The sequence below is a fragment of the Narcine bancroftii genome, unplaced genomic scaffold, assembly GCF_036971445.1.
Source record: "Narcine bancroftii isolate sNarBan1 unplaced genomic scaffold, sNarBan1.hap1 Scaffold_232, whole genome shotgun sequence".
Lineage (NCBI taxonomy): Eukaryota > Metazoa > Chordata > Chondrichthyes > Torpediniformes > Narcinidae > Narcine > Narcine bancroftii.
In genome coordinates, this window is record NW_027211967.1 from 50,930 (window position 1) to 69,027 (window position 18,098).

The window sequence follows — 18,098 nt, forward strand, 5'->3', positions numbered from 1 at the left end:
TGAACAACACTGGGATACAGACCTAATGGGAACAGTCCTGTCACTGTACAACACTGGGGTTCAGTCCTGGTGGGTATGGGTCTGTCACTGTACAACACTGGGGTTCAGTCCTGTTGGGGACATGTCTGTCACTGAACAACACTGGGGTATTGTCCTTTTGGGGGAAGGTCTTTCACTGTACTACACTGGGTTTCAGAATTGGTGGGGACATATCTGTCACTGAACAACATTGTGGTACAGTCCTGGTGGAGATGGGACTGACACTGTACAACACTGGGGTTCAGGCCTGGTGGTGACAGGTCTGTCACTGAACAACACTGGGGTTCAGTCCTGGTGGGGATGGGTCTGCCATTGAACAACACTTGGGTATTGTCCTTGTGGGACGGGTATGTCATCGTACAACACTGGGGTTCAGTCCTGGTGGGTCATCTGTTACTGAACACTGGGGAACAGTCCTGTTGGGGTCAGGTCTTTCACTGTACTACACTGGGTTTCAGACCTGGTGGGGACAAGGCTGTCATTGAACAACACTGTGGTACAGACCTGGTGGGGAAGGATCTGTCACTGTATAACACGGGTTCAGCCCTGGAGGGGACAGGTCTGTGACTGAACAACACTGGGGTACAGACCTAGTGGGAACAATCCTGTCACGTACAACACTGGTGGGGATGGGTCTGACACTATAACACTGGGGTTTAGTCCTGGTGGGAACAGGTCTGTCACTGAACACTACTGGGGTACAGACCTTATGGGGACTGGTCTGTCACTGTATAACACTCTGGTACAGCCCTGGTGAGGATGGTGTGTCATAATAAAGAACAGGAGTACAGTCTTGCTGGGGTTGGATTTGCCAATGTATAATACTTGTGTACAGTCCTAGTGGAGATGGGTCTGACACTACAATACTGGTTGGGACGGTCTGACACTGAATAACACTGGGGTACAGTATTGGTGGGGCCGGGTCTATATCTGTATAACACTGGGGTTCATTCCTGTTGGGGACGGGTCAGTCTCTGTATAACACTGGGGTTCAGACCTAGTGGGAATTGTTCAGTCAATGTACAGCACTGTGGTTCAGTCCTTGTGGGGATGGGTTTGTCACTGTATAACACTCGGGTTCAGACCTGGTGGGGATGAGTCGGTCACTGTACAAAACTGAGTTATAGTCCTGGTGGGGACAGTTCTGTCACTGAATAACACTGTGGTTCAGTCCTGGTGGGGCCTTGTTTGTCACTGTTCAAAACTGGGGTTCAGTCCTGGTGGGGACAGGTTTGTCACTACAACATGGTGTTTCAGTCCTCGTTGGTTAATGTCTGTCTCTGAACAACACTAGTGTTCAGTTCTGGTGTGGATGTGTCTGTCACTGAACATCACTGGGAATGTGTCCTAGTGGCGACGAGTCTGTCACTGTAGAATACTGGGGTTCGGTCCTTGTGGCGACAGGTCTGTCACTGAACAACACTGGGGTTCAGTCCTGTTGGGGACATGTCTGTCACTGAACAACACTAGGGTATTGTCCTTGTGGGGACAGGTATGTCACTGTACAACATTAGGGTTCAGTCCTAGTGGATCATCTGTTACTGGAACAACACTGGGGTACAGTCCTGTTGGGGGCAGGTCTTTCACTGTACTACACTGGGTTTCAGACCTGATGGGGACAAGTCTGTCACTGAACAACACTGTGGTACAGACCTGGTGGAGAAGGATCTGTCACTGTATAACACTGGAGATCAGTCCTGGTGGGGACAGATTTGTAATTGAATAACACTGGGGTACAGACCTAGTGGGAACAGTCCTGTTACTGTACAACACTGGGGTTTAGTCCCGATGGGTATGGGTCTGTCACTGTACAATACTGGTGCAGACCTGGTGGGGATGGGTCTGACACTATATAACACTGGGGTTTAGTCCTGGTGGGGACAGGTCTGTCATTGAACACTACTGGGGAACAGACCTTGTGGGGACTGGTCTGTAACTGGATATCACTGGGGTACTATCCTGGTGAGGATGGTGTGTCATTATAAAGCACAGGAGTACAGTCTTGCTGGGGATGGATTTGCCAATGTATAATACTGGAGTACAGTCCTTGTGGGGCCTCGTTTGTCACTGTTCAAAACTGGGGTTTAGTCCTGGTGGGGACAGGTCTATCACTGAAAAATGCTGGGGTACAGTTCTGGTGAGGATGGGTCTGACAATACAGCACTGGTTGGGAAGGTCTGACACTGAATAACACTGGGGTACAGTATTGGTGGGACTGGGTCTATTGCTGTATGACACTAGGGTTCAATCCTGATGGGGACAGGTCTGTCACTGAACAACACTGGGGTACAGACCTGGTGGGGATGGGTCTGTCATTGTCTAATACTGTGTTTCAGTCCTGGTGGGGACGAGTCAGTCACTGAACAACACTCTGGGGTACAGACCTGCTCGGGATGGGAGTGTCACTGAACAACACTCCAGTTCATTCCTGGTGGGGACAGGTCAGTCACTGAACAACACTGTCATTCAGTCCTGTAGGGGACTCGTCTGTCACTGTTCAAAACTGGGGTGCAGTCCTGATGAGGACATGTCTGTCACTGAACAACACTGGGGTATAGTCCTGGTGGGGATGGGTCAGTCACTGAACAACACTGGGGTTCAGACCTAGTGGGAATGGTTAAGTCAATGTACAGCACTGGGGTTCAGTCCTTGTGGGGATGGGTTTGTCACTGTATATCACTCGGGTTCAGACCTGGTGGGGACAAGTCACTCACTGAACAAAATGGATTCAGACCTGGTGAGGATGGGTCTGTCACTGTCCAACACTGGGTTACAGTCCTGGTGTGCATGGTCTGTCACTATTCAGCACTGGAGTACAGTCCTGATGGTGACGGATTTGTCACTGTTTAATACTGGGGTACAGTTCTGATAGGGATAGTTCTGTCACTGTATAACACTGGGGTTCGGTCCTGGTGGGGACACGTCTGTCTCTGTACAACACTGGGGATCAGTCCTGGTAGGGACGGGTCTGTCACTGAACAACACTGGGGTACAGTCCTGGTGAGAACAGGTCTGTCACTCAAAAACACGGGTTCTGTCCTAGTGTGGACGTGTCTGTCACTGAATAACACTGGGGTTCAGTCCTGGTGGGGCCTTGTTTGTCACTGTTCAAAACTGGGGTTCAGTCCCGGTGGGGCCAGGTCTGTCACTGAAAAACACTGGGGTACTGTCCTGGTGGGGATGGTTCTGTCACTGAACAACACTGGGGTTCATTCCTGGTGGGGACAGGTCTGTCACTGTACAACACGGGGTTTCATTACTGGTGTGGACGTGTCTGTCATTGTTCAAAACTGGGGTTCAGTCCTGGTGGGGACAGATCTGTGACTGAACAACACTGGGGTACAGACATGGTGGGGAAGGATCTGTCACTGTATAACACTGGGGTTTAGTCCTGGTGGGTATGGGTCTGTCACTGTACAATACTGGTGCAGACCTGGTGGGGATGGGTCTGACACTGTATAACACTGGGGTTTAGTCCTGGTAGGGACAGGTCTGTCACTGAACACTACTGGGGAACAGACCTTGTGGGGACTGGTCTGTTACTGGATATCACTGGGTTACTGTCCTGGTGAGGATGGTGTGTCATTATAAAGCACTGGAGTACAGTCCTGATGGCGACGGATTTGTCACTGTTTAATACTGGGGTACAGTTCTGATAGGGATGGTTCTGTCACTGTATAACACTGGGGTTCAGTCCTGGTGGGGACACGTCTGTCTCTGTACAACACTGGGGATCAGTCCTGGTGGGGACTGGTCTGTCACTGAACAACACTGGGGTTCAGTCCTGGTGGGGACGGGTCTGTCACTGAACAACACTGGGGTTCATCCTGGTGAGTACGGGTCTTTCAGTGTACAACTCTTGGGTACAATCCTGGTGTGGATGGTCTGTCACTATTCAGCACGAGCTCAGTCCTGGTCGGGTCGGATTTGCTACTGTGTAACACTGGGGTACAGTTCTGGTAGGGACGGTTCTGTATAATACCAGGGTCCAGTACTGCTGGGGACATGTCTGTTGCTGTATAAAACTGGGGTATAGTTCTGGTGGGAACACATCTGTCACTGTATTATACCGGGGTATAGTATAGGTGAGGACACGTCTGTCACTAAATAATACTGGGGTACAGTACTGGTGGGGATGGTTCTATCACTGTATAATACCAGAGTCCAGTGCTGCTGGGGACATGTCTGTCGCTGTATAAAACTGGGGTATAGTTCTGGTGGGAACACGTCTGTCACTGTATTATACCAGGGTATAGTATAGGTGAGGACACGTCTGTCACTAAATAATACTGGGGTACAGTACTGGTGGGGACGGGTCTGTCTCTGTGTAACACTGTGGTACAGAAATGGTGGGGGATCTGTAACCGTATAACACTACAGTACTGGTGAGGACGAGTCTGTCTCTGTAACACTGTGGTACAGAAATGGTGGGGGCGGATCTGTAACCGTATAACACTGTGGTACAATACTGGTGAGGACGAGTCTGTCTCTGTGTAACACTGTGGTACAGAAATGGTGGGGGCGGATCTGTAACCGTATAACACTGAGGTACTGTACTTATATGTTTCTAGAAACATAGAAACATAGAAGATAGGAGCAGGAGTAGGTTATTCGACTCTTCGAGCCTGCTCCGCCATTCAACAAGATCATGGCTGATCTTAAAGTTCAGTTCCCCATCCCCGCCTTCTCTCTGTAACCTTTAATACCCTTATACTGAAGAAATAGATCTAATTCCCTCTTAAATATATTGAATGAACCTGCCTTTACTGCCCTCTGTGGCAATGAATTCCACAGATTCACCACCCTCTGGGTATAGAAATTCCTCCTCATCTTGGTCCTAAATGGTTTGCCTATTATCCTCAAACCATGGCCCCAGGTTCTGGATTTTCCCATCATTGGAAACATCCCATCTGCATCCATTCTGTCCAGTCCTGCCAGAATTTTATGTCTCTATGAGATCCCCTCTCAATCTTCTAAACTCCAGCGAGTACAATCCCAATTTGCGCAATCTTTCCTCATAAGTCATTCCTGCCATTCCAGGTATCAGCCTGGTGAATCGCCTCTGCACTCCCTCCATTGCAAGAACATCCTTCCTTAGATAAGGTGACCAAAACTGCACACAATACTCCAGGTGGGGTCTCACCAAGGCCCTGTACTGCTGCAGTAAGGTATCCTTGTTCCTATACTCAAACCCTCTTGATATGAAGGCCAACATACCATTTGCCTTTTTAACCGCCTGCTGTACCTGAATGCTCGCCTTCAAAGACTGGTGTATAAATACCCCTAGGTCTCTCTGCACTTCCCCATCTCTTAATCTATTGCCATTCAAATAGTAATCTGCCCTCCGGTTTGTATTACCAAAGTGGATAACCTCACATTTATCCACATTGTAGTGCATTTGCCATGTATCTGCCCAGTCCCTCAATTTATCCAAATCACACTGGAGCTTCCTGACCCCCTCTTCCGTGCACACAACCCCTCCTAGCTTAGTGTCATCTGCAAATTTGGAGATATTACATTCAATCCCCTCATCCAGATCATTAATGTAAATTGTGAACAGCTGGGATCCCAGTACAGATCCCTGTGGAACCCCACTGGTCACCGCCTGCCACTCAGAAAATGAGCCGTTAATCCCAACTCTCTGTCTTCTATCTGCCAGCCAGTTCTCAATCCACATCAATATCTTGCCCCCAATCCCATGAGCCTTGATTTTGCATGCCAGTCGTTTATGTGGGACCTTATCGAAGGCCTTTGGAAATCCAGGTACACCACATCCACTGGCTCTCCCCCATCTATTTTACCTGTCACCATCTCAAAGAATTCCAATAGATTTGTCAAGCACGATTTACCTTTTGTAAATCCATGTTGACTCTGTCCAATCCCTTCTCTGCTAGTCATATGCTCTGCTATTACATCCTTAATAATGGATTCCATCATTTTGCCCACTACTGATGTAAGGCTCACCGGCCTATAATTCCCTGCTTTTTTTCTACCCCCCTTTTTAAATAGTGGGGTAACATTAGCTACCCTCCAATCCATGGGTACTGATCCTGAGTATATCAAGTTCTGGAAAATAATTCTTAAAGCATCTGCTATCTGAATGGCCACTTCCTTAAGTACCCTAGGATGTAGATTATCAGGCCCTTGGGATTTATCGGCCTTCAATCCCATCAATTTCCCCAAGACCATGTCCTTAGAGATACTGGTTTCTTTCACTTCCTCCCTTGCATTAGTCTCTATGTTTCCCAACATCCTTGGGAGGTTATTTGTATCCTCTCTTGTGAAAACAGAACTAAAGTAAGAATTTAATTGGTCTGCCATTTCCTTATTCCCCATTGTATATTCCCCTGATTCCGACTGCAAAGGACCTACTCTGGATTTCACCAATCTTTTCCTCTTGACATACTTATAAAAGCTTTTGCAGTCGGTTTTTATATTTGCCGCAAGCTTACTTTCGTAATTTATTTTTGCTCTCTTGATTAATCCCTTTGTTCTCCTTTGGTCCATCTTGAACTGCTCCCAGTCTTCGGTTGTGGTACTTTTTTTGGCCAATTGATATGCTCTCTCTTTGGACCTAATGCTGTCTCTAATTTCCCTTGTTATCCACGGTTGAGTCACCTTTTTTGTTTTTTTTTATGGCAAACGATTTTTGCAATTTCTCCATTAGATCTGTGAATGCTTTCCATTGTCTATCCACAGTCAACTCCCCCATAAACACCACCCAATCAATCTTGCTCAACTCCCGTCTCATACCATCATAATTCCCTTTATTTAAATTCAGGACCTTAGTCTCGGTTTTAATTTCATCACTCTCCATGTCGAGTGAGAATTCGATCATATTGTGATCGCTCCTACCCAAAGGGCCTCGTACAACAAGATTGTTGATTAGCCCCTTATCATTGCATAATACCCAATCTAAAATGGCCTGTTCCCGAGTTGGTTCCTCGACATATTGGTCTAGATAACAGTCCTGTTAGCATTCAAGGAATTTCTCCTCCTCAGTATTTTTACTAATTTGGCTAGTCCAATCTATATGCAAATTAAAGTCTCCCATGGTGACAGCTGTTCCCTTATTGCACGCTTTTCTAATTTCTCTTTTAATGCTTTCCCTCATCTCTACACTACTATTTGGAGGCCTATATACCACCCCCACTAACGTTTTCCGCCCCTTGCTATTCCTCAGTTCTACCCATATAGATTCCGCATCTTCCGAGTTGATATCCTTTCTGTCAATCATGTCGGTCCCTTCTCTCACCATCAATATTACCCCACCCCCTTTTCTTTCTTGCCGATCCCTCCTAAATATCGTATACCCCAGGATGTTAAGTTCCCAGGCTTGCCCACCCTGCAGCCATGTTTCTGTAATCCCAATCAAATCATATTTGTTTATCTCAATTTCCACAGCTAATTCATCTACCTTGTTCCGAATGCTTCTTGCATTGAGATATAAAGCCTTCAGATTTGCTTTTTTCACCCTCCTTGCTCTTTCTGATTTTTTACTTTCGCTGTCTAACCTAACTTTTCCTGTTTTATCTTTTCTGTCCTTTGCCCTATCATTCAGGTTCCCACCCCCCTGCCAAATTAGTTTAAACCGCACCCGACGGCTGTACCAAACCTAGCTGCCAATATATTGACCCCTTTTGGGTTTAGGTGTAATCCATCCTTCTTGTAGAGGTCATGCCTTCCCCAAAAGAGATCCCAATGATCCAAGAAGCCAAAACCCTGTCCTTTACACCAGCCCCTCAGCCACACATTCATTTTTCTTAACCTTCCATTTTTGTCCTCAGTTGCACTGGTGAGGACGAGTCTGTCTCTGTGTAACACTGTGGTACAGAAATGGTGGGGGCGGATCTGTAACCGTATAACACTGTGGTATAGTACTGGTGAGGACGAGTCTGTCACTCTTTTTCACCAGCGTACAGTACTCATTGAACACATATGTCACTGAATAATACTGGGGTACAATACTGGTGGGGACAGGTCTGTCATTGAAAAATACCAGGGTACAGTACTGATGGGGATGAGTCACTCTATTACACTGGGGTACAGTACTGTTGGGACAAATCTGTCACTTTATAATATTGGGTTATAGTACTGGTAGGGACACATTTGTCACTGAATAACACTGTGGTACAGTGCTGGTGAGGACAGATCTGTTACCGTTTAACACTGCGGTTCAGTACCGGGGGAATGGTTCTGTCACTACAATACCGGGCTACAGTACTGGTGGGGACGGACCTGTCACTCTATTTCACCAGCATACAGTACTCATTGAACATGTATGTCACTGAATAAAACTGGGGTACAATACTGGTGAGGACGGGTCTGTCACTGAATAATAGCAGGGTACAGTACTGGTGGGGACAGGCCTGTCACTCTATTACACCGGTGTATGCATCAAGGACAGAATTCCTCTTTACCTACTTACTACCCCACCTGTCTACACATCCAACATAGCCTCCTCCTCCACCATTTCCACACTACTGCTTGAACCCACCCACAGACACATATTGCCCTCTCTTTCCGTCACAGTTTTCTGGAGGGCCTGCTCCTCCATATCTCCCTTGTCCACTCCTCCTTCCTCTCTAATTGCCCCCTTAGCACCTAAGCCTGTGACCACAGGATATGCTCCACTCACTCCCTCACCACCATTTGGGACCCCATAGTCCTTCCACATGAAGCAACACTTCACTGGTGAATCTGTGAGGGTCATCTACTGCACCTTCCTACTACAGTCTCCTCTACATTGGAGAAACTCGATGCAGAATGGGATAAATTTTGTTGAGCACCTTGGATCTGTCCGGTTCAATAGCAGGGATCTCCCAGTGGCCACCCATTTCAATTTGCTGCCTCTGATCCCTTGATGACGTCAAGATGCCATGGTCTCAGGCGCTGCCAGGCTGGGACATCACCTTCTGTCTGGGCACCCTCCAGCCAGATGGCAGTAAATTCGACCTCTCCGGTTTCATTTACAACCTACATATCCCTTCCGCTCTGTGTCCATTCATGGAGACAAAATCAATTCCCACCTTCCCTCTGATCATTTGTCTGTTGTTGAGTTGACCTTCCCCCCTTTCTTTCACCACCCTTTCATTCTTTCTTTTAAAATGTTTTTATTAATTTTAATATAGAATATATACAGATAATATAATTCAATGAAATAATATGGGTAATTATATGGAGGTACAAGAACATTCAATGTTACAAAAACATACATAAGTTGTAAATCATATCCATATTTCGTATTCCAAGTACAATATATATTAAAAAAATAGTAACAAGGACGGGAAGAGAACTGGAACCCCTGCTGAACACCGTGGTCAGGTGCTCTTATGTGATTAATATTTAAATAAAAACTTGGAACAATAAGAATCAATTTAATTATGTTAAGGTGGAATTATAAATAAGAAAGCCTTCAATCCACCCTTTTATTCTCTCATACCTCTCCTCCTCCCTTTCCCCTTCCTCCCTCCTCTCTTTCCCCTTCCTCCCTCCTCCCCTTCCTCTCTCCTCCTCCTCCCCTTTCACTTCCTCCCTCCTCTCCTCTTCTCCTCCCCTGCCCCTTCCTCCCTCCTCTCCTCCACCTGCCCCTTCGTCCCTCCTCTTCCTCCCCTGCCCCTTCCTCCCTCCTACACCTGCCCCTTCCTCCCTCCTGCCCTCTTCCTCCTTTTTTCCCATCCAACCCCGCCTTTCTTCCTTCTCCCCCACCCCCCCCCCCCACCATTTAATTCCTGCCTGCATTTTACTCACACATCAAGGAAGGGCTCAGGCCCTGAACATCGGTATGGACACTGTGTTACATGGGTCAGCACAGCATCGTGGGCTGCTGGACCTGTATTCAACTGGAATGTTTTGTTTTCCATTGCAGTTTTTCTCAGGATGTTGTTTCTTGTTTCAGAATTTGAATAAGGGGATAAAATACACTTTAAAAATAAAGCAAACTGTGCTCTGTTATCCGTTTTCATTGATTATATGCCATCCAAATCATGCAATGCATGCATTGACTTAAAGTACTTTTTGGACATTTAAATATTTTAAAATTCATGTGACCATTTCTTCTGTATTCTTTTATACTTGTGTTCAACCAAATCTTCTTTGCATTATTTTAATTTGATCTTTTGAAATAAAAATAAAAATTATTTTTAAAAAAGTGGTGCAATCTGAAGCTTTTGCGCTATCCTGGTGCAGCAGAGCATGGGGCTTTCTGGATTGCAAAGATCCCTACATGGGTTTGCAGATGGATCATGGTGACAGTCATGGTGACACAAGGGGAGAACCATCCAAGGAGTCCTGCTCTGCTCTGGACCAGTGGGTGCAGGAAGTTGGCAATGTTGCAGGCAGGGATGAAGGCAGACTGCAACTGCACACAATCCTCACCAACATTGTTTACAACTGGCAACTGGACTTGATAATCCAAATGGAGGCCAATGTGCTAGAAGCCTTTTTGACCACCCTGTCAACCTGTGGCCCGACTCCAAGTAATATGTAGGGGTGTTCCTGGATTTCTCTGCTCGACATCACTCCCCCAGATCCCTCTGATCCACCACACTTCCCCAGATCCCTCTACTCCACTGCATTCCCCCAGATCCATCACACTCCCCCCATATCCCTTTGCTCTACAACACTCCCCCAGATCTCTCTGCTCCACCACACTCCCCCAGATCCCTCTGCTCTACCACACTCCCCCAGATCTCTCTGCTCCAACACACTCCCACAGATCCCTCTGCTCCATCACAATCTCCCAGATCTCTCTGCTTCACCACACTCCCCCAGATCCCTCTGCTCCACCGCACTCCCTCAGATCCCTCTGCTCCACTGCATTCCCCCAGATCCCTCTGCTCTAAAACACTCTCCAGATTGCTCTGATCTACAACACTCCTCAGATCTGTCTGCTCCACAACATTTTAGACCTCCAAAAATGCACCACCTGTCATTCCTCTGTGTTGAATTATGCCAAACATTCTTCTGACATTGCCAGGGAAGTTGCAAAGGGATCTGGGGCAATAGGATCCGTGTAGGGATTGATACAGGGTTGCATGGAGAGAGCAGTGCAGTGGGATCAGTGTGTGGACAGATATGTGGCTGTGAGGAGAGAACAAGGCAGTGGGATCAATGTGGGGACTGAAACAGGGCTGTGGGGAGAGATGTGGGCATGGTATCAGTATGGGAACAATACAATGCTGTGGGGAGAGAGTAGGGCAGTGACATTATTTTCAGGACAGATACAGGGCTATGGGGAGAATGTGGGGCAATGGAATCAGTGTTGGAACAGATAAGACTGTGGGGAGAGAATGGGGCACTTGGATCAGTGTGTACAGGGCTGTGAGGAGAGTGCGGTAGAAAGATCAATGTGTGGACTGACAGATCTGGGGGAGAGAGTGGGGCAGTGGGATCAGTGTGGGGATTGATATAGGGCTGTGGGGTGAGAGCAGGGCAATGGGATCAGTGTGGAAATCAATACAATGCTGTAGGGAGAGAGTATAGCAGTGGGATCAGTGTGGGGACTGACAGATCTGTGAGGAGAGAGCAGGACAGTGTGATTAGTGAGGGGATTGATACAGTGCTGTGGGAAGAGCAGGGCAGTGGGATCAGTGTGGGGACTGTTACAGGGCTGTGGGGAGAGAGTATAACAGTGGGATCAGTAAGGGAACTGACAGGTCTGTGGGGAGAGAGCGGGGCAGTGGGATCAGTTTGGGGACTGATATAGGACTGTGGGGTGAGAGTGGAGCAGTGGGATCAGTAAGGGAACTGACACAGGTCTGTAGGGAGAGAGCAGGGCAGCGGGATCATTGAGGGGACTGAAACAGTGCTGTGGGAAGAGAGTAGGGCAGTGGGATCAGTGTGGGGACTGATACAGGACTGTGGGGTGAGAGTGGAGCAGTGGGATCAGTAAGGGAACTGACACAGGTCTGTAGGGAGAGAGCAGGGCAGCGGGATCAGTGAGGGGACTGAAACAGTGCTGTGGGAAGAGAGTAGGGCAGTGGGATCAGTGTGGGGACTGATACAGGACTGTGGGGTGAGAGTGGAGCAGTGGGATCAGTAAGGGAACTGACACAGGTCTGTAGGGAGAGAGCAGGGCAGCGGGATCAGTGAGGGGACTGAAACAGTGCTGTGGGAAGAGAGTAGGGCAGTGGGATCAGTGTGGGGACTGATACAGGACTGTGGGGTGAGAGTGGAGCAGTGGGATCAGTATGGAGAACGAAAGTGGGGTGAGAGTGGAGCAGTGGGATCAATGTGGGGACTGATACAGGGCTGTGGGGAGAGATGTGGGCATGGGATCAGTGTGGGGACCAATATAATGATGTGGGGGGGGGGGGGGGAGAGCAGGGCAGTGACATTAGTTTGGGGACAGTTACAGGTTGTCAGTGGAACGGTCTGACTGAGAGACTGGCATGGAGGGGAGCTGGAGTCGAGGACCTGTCTAGTTCACTAGCATGGAGGCAAGTGAGGGCTGGTACACTGCCGTAGTGAGTCAGGTTGCACAAGGGTGTGACCCGGACACCAGGATGAAGAACAGGGGCAACTCTTCCAAATGTCTTTTTATTAGGTACATCTCTATCTATAAACTTGTGGGGTGGGGGAGGGGCATTAATTACAATAACAGCATGCTTAGCCTAGAGGCTCATGCATCGCTGTTGCAGCGCCAGCGACCAGGGTTCAAATTTAAATTTTGTAAGTTACAGGAATTACTTGATTAAAGTGAACTTCACATAATTAAAGCCAATACTAATTTTTTTTTTCAATTACAACACAGAAACAGGCCAATTCGCCCCTTTTAGTCCATGCCGAACAACTTCTCCCACCTGCTGCATTAGAAGAGTGAGTTTTAGTCAACCGGAAAATTCATATTTCTGGCATTAGCCATCCCTTTGGTGCCAGATGCTGGGAATTTTAATTGCATTTAAGGTGAGGGGGAGGAAGTTTAGGGAGATGTGCATTGCGACTGTTTTTTTTGTATACACAGAGAGGGGTGGGTGCCCAGAGCTGCCAGGGACAGTGGGGGATGCAGATGGACTGGAATTGGTTTGGGGTTGGCATAATTGGCATAGCGGTTAGCGCAACGCTGTTACTGCACGAGCGACCCAAGGACAAATCCAGCGCTGTCTATAAGCGCTGTACGTTTTTCCCGTGTCTGCGAGGTGCTCTAGTTTCCTCCCACCCTTCAAATGTGCATGGGCCGTGCTGTATGTCTAAATTTAAAAAAAAGATGGGTTTGCCCTGTTCAAGATAGAGCCGTGAATCTGGAAAGAGGAGATGAATGTACTCAGATACGTGAATAACCGGATGTCCCACCCATGTACGTCATCATGATTAGCATGACGCCAGTCTGCGCGCCGCTGCCAGGATTAAAGATGGCGTCGGCCGCCCTGGTAAAGCCGGTATTCTTCGGCTCTTCGTTTCGTCGCCGAGTCTTCAGGAGTGGCGGAGGCGCGTTCTCTGCCCGCCGTCGTGTTTGAGGCAGCTTCCCCAATGATCCTGCCATCTTTCTCCGTCAACTGGCCAACGGGCGCCACTCTTCAGTGGCGATGCCTCATACTGGACCCCGCTCTCTTTGGAGACGGTGCCCCAACACTGGTGCATGCCCACGACACAATCCTTTGGTTCATGTGGCGGCCGGCTGCGCGCGGAGGGCATCGCGATTGGTCGGTGTTGACAGACGAATGGCTCGTCGCTCTGCCCCCAACTACCCGCCTCTTCTCAAGGAAGACCACCCTTATTGGTCAGTTCGCCCGCGCTTGTGAAGGGGGGGCGCAAGTGTCTGGCCGCCATGTTTGTGAGGGTCAGCTTGTCCTCAGCGCGCACGCGCGCGGCTCCTCCTCGGCGCCAGCGTTATGAGGGCGCCCTCCTCCTCCGGTCCTCCCAGAAGCCCATCTGACCACCTCCTCCATGTTGTTTGGTGGTCGCTGCCATTTTGTCGCTTCCCGCCCGAAAGCCGCCATTTTGGTAAAGGAGTCCACATATCCACCTGGGTGGGGTGATGAGGGCGGGGTACCATTCTTGGTGAAGGAACTGCCCCGCACAAGGTAAACTAGTAACTCTCTGGGGTTGCCATTGTTGGTGGAGGATCCTTCTCCTCATCCAGGGTGGGAGGATGAAGGGTTGGGGCACCATGTGCCGGCGGGAGGTGGAGTGGGTTGGTGGTGAGACGGCCCCACCACCTTCCCCGGGTCGGTGGTGAGATGGGCCCGCCGCCTTCCCTGGGTTGGTGGTGTGACGGCCCCGTGGCCTTCGATGGGGCAGCGGTGGAATGGGTCAGTGGCGAAACTGCCCCTTGGCCTTAGATGGGACGGCGGTGGAGTGGGTCAGTGGCGAAACTGCCCCATGGCCTTTGATGGGACGGTGATGGAGTGGGTCAGTGGCGAAACTGCCTCTTGGCCTTCGATGGTCGGCGGTGGAGTGGGTCAGTGGTGAAACTGCCTCTTGGCCTTCGATGGTCGGCGGTGGAGTGGGTCAGTGGTGAAACTGCCCCGTGGCCTTCGATGGGGCAGCGGTGGAATGGGTCAGTGGCGAAACTGCCCCTTGGCCTTAGATGGGACGGCGGTGGAGTGGGTCAGTGGCGAAACTGCCCCATGGCCTTTGATGGGACGGTGATGGAGTGGGTCAGTGGCGAAACTGCCTCTTGGCCTTCGATGGTCGGCGGTGGAGTGGGTCAGTGGTGAAACTGCCTCTTGGCCTTCGATGGTCGGCGGTGGAGTGGGTCAGTGGTGAAACTGCCCCTTGGCCTTAGATGGGACGGCGGTGGAGTGGGTCATTGGCGAAACTGCCTCTTGGCCTTCGATGGTCGGCGGTGGAGTGGGTCAGTGGTGAAACTGCCTCTTGGCCTTCGATGGTCGGCGGTGGAGTGGGTCAGTGGTGAAACTGCCCCTTGGCCTTCGATGGGACGGCGGTGTAGTGGGTCAGTGGTGAAACTGCCCCTTGGCCTTCGATGGGACGGCGGTGTAGTGGGTCAGTGGTGAAACTGCCCCTTGGCCTTCAATGGGATGGTGGTGGAATGGGTCAGTGGCGAAACTGCTCCTTGGCCTTAGATGGGACGGCGGTGGAGTAGGTCAGTGGCGAAACTGCCCCTTGGCCTTCGATGGTCGGCAGTGGAGTGGGTCAGTGGCGAAACTGCCCCTTGGCCTTTGATGGGACGGCGGTGGAGTGGGTCAGTGGCGAAACTGCCCCTTGGCCTTCAATGGGATGGTGGTGGAATGGGTCAGTGGCGAAACTGCTCCTTGGCCTTAGATGGGACGGCGGTGGAGTGGGTCAGTGGCGAAACTGCCCCTTGGCCTTTGATGGTCGGCGGTGGAGTGGGTCAGTGGCGAAACTGCCTCTTGGCCTTCGATGGTCGGCGGTGGAGTGGATCAGTGGTGAAACTGCCTCTTGGCCTTCGATGGTCGGCGGTGGAGTGGGTCAGTGGTGAAACTGCCCCTTGGCCTTCGATGGGATGGCGGTGGAGTGGGTCAGTGGTGAAACTGCCCCTTGGCCTTCAATGGGATGGTGGTGGAGTGGGTCAGTGGCAAAACTGCCCCTTGGCCTTTGATGGGATGGTGGTGGAGTGGGTCAGTGGCAAAACTGCCCCTTGGCCTTTGATGGGACGGCAGTGGAGTGGGTCAGTGGCGAAACTGCCCCTTGGTATTCAATGGGACGGCAGTGGAGTAGGTCAGTGGCGAAACTGCCCCTTGGCCTTCGATGGGATGGCAGTGGAGTGGGTCAATGGCCTTTGACAGGTTGGCGGGTACAATGTACATACTTTACATTGTTGGCGAGAAGAGACATCGTATTCAAATGGAAAGACTCTCGGCCTCCAACATGATTCACTGGTTTTCTCCATGTTCTGTTTCAGTTCAGAAAAAATGAGATATGTATTTGATTCATCGGTGAAACTTGAAGATCCACGGCAACCTTTGCCATCTGTTTTTCATGTAAATGTTTTTAATGTGATTAGATGTCCTCACTCTTCCAGATGAGATCTAGTCTGACCTTGGTTTTTTTGATTCACGATAGGAACCAAAAGCTACAAAATAGACGTCACCCTCAGGGTCAGCTGCTCAGAGGTTTTATGTGAGTGATTTTTAAAATATTTTTAGAATAGGTTAGGTGGGGGTTTTTTTAATACAATACTTTTGATTTTTTTTTTCATTTTCACCCATTGCAGTGGAGGGGGTCCAAGTTTGAAATTTTATATTAATATATGTGATAATGAATTTTCAGTTTTGTTCCATTTTCTTCATCATGATGAACCCCGTTATAACACGATGGTTTGGGCCCAAATTGCATTGTAAAAAGCTGGGTTGCACTAATTTGGGGTTTCAATAAATTGTTGTAGTTACAGTTGAAATTAAAACAAATTAATTTTTAGTAAACTGACTGTCCCCGCTGCTCGCGGCAGCCCAGGTCGCCGCTCTGCTCGCGGCAGCCCAGGTCGCCGCTCTGCTCGCGGCAGCCCAGGTCGCCGCTCTGCTCGCGGCAGCCCAGGTCGCCGCTCTGCTCGCGGCAGCCCAGGTCGCCGCTCTGCTCGCGGCAGCCCAGGTCGCCGCTCTGCTCGCGGCAGCCCAGGTCGCCGCTCTGCTCGCGGCAGCCCAGGTCGCCGCTCTGCTCGCGGCAGCCCAGGTCGCCGCTCTGCTCGCGGCAGCCCAGGTCGCCGCTCTGCTCGCGGCAGCCCAGGTCGCCGCTCTGCTCGCGGCAGCCCAGGTCGCCGCTCTGCTCGCGGCAGCCCAGGTCGCCGCTCTGCTCGCGGCAGCCCAGGTCGCCGCTCTGCTCGCGGCAGCCCAGGTCGCCGCTCTGCTCGCGGCAGCCCAGGTCGCCGCTCTGCTCGCGGCAGCCCAGGTCGCCGCTCTGCTCGCGGCAGCCCAGGTCGCCGCTCTGCTCGCGGCAGCCCAGGTCGCCGCTCTGCTCGCGGCAGCCCAGGTCGCCGCTCTGCTCGCGGCAGCCCAGGTCGCCGCTCTGCTCGCGGCAGCCCAGGTCGCCGCTCTGCTCGCGGCAGCCCAGGTCGCCGCTCTGCTCGCGGCAGCCCAGGTCGCCGCTCTGCTCGCGGCAGCCCAGGTCGCCGCTCTGCTCGCGGCAGCCCAGGTCGCCGCTCTGCTCGCGGCAGCCCAGGTCGCCGCTCTGCTCGCGGCAGCCCAGGTCGCCGCTCTGCTCGCGGCAGCCCAGGTCGCCGCTCTGCTCGCGGCAGCCCAGGTCGCCGCTCTGCTCGCGGCAGCCCAGGTCGCCGCTCTGCTCGCGGCAGCCCAGGTCGCCGCTCTGCTCGCGGCAGCCCAGGTCGCCGCTCTGCTCGCGGCAGCCCAGGTCGCCGCTCTGCTCGCGGCAGCCCAGGTCGCCGCTCTGCTCGCGGCAGCCCAGGTCGCCGCTCTGCTCGCGGCAGCCCAGGTCGCCGCTCTGCTCGCGGCAGCCTCAGGCCCCTGTGAGCCCCAAGCACCTGTACTCACTCCTGGCAGCAGCCTGAAGCCCGAGTCCAATGACTCATCGCGTTAAATTGGGGCTCCACTGTATTGTATTTTCTATTAAAAACCAATAAAAAATGAAAGAGATGGAGATGGTCACTCCTCGGCAACCAGAAGTTGGGTGACAGAAAGGGAAGCGGAGGTAAGCAGGCCACCAGGGCCATTCCACAGTATTCCCTGACTTATGACTGTAATTGGGACTGAAGGATCGGTCGTATCTCAAAATGGACACGTGGAGTACCAGTCGGTCTTTATCGATCTTTTTATTGGTTTTAATATATGCAAAATCTATAGGTACATATAGTAATAAAGTAAGTTAATATCAAGCTACAAGTATCAAATAACAACAAATAAGGCACAGAGGAACCCTGTTGATAGTTTGGGTCTAATAAAAATCGCATCGCGATAAAAGCAGGGTTGCACTAAATCAAGGTTCATGAAAAACAACGTTTTCAAAAAAAAATCAGAATACATGTACAATACCTGTATTTGCAATCATTTTATTTCTTGAATGCAGCATGTCGCTGGCTGCGAGCGTCTTCTCTGCCAGACAGCGTGTGGTCTGGGGTCATCTTGTAGCGGTGGCCTGTTTCGTCACCGTTGTACACGTGTTCTTCTAAGAGTTTTTAGTTTTGC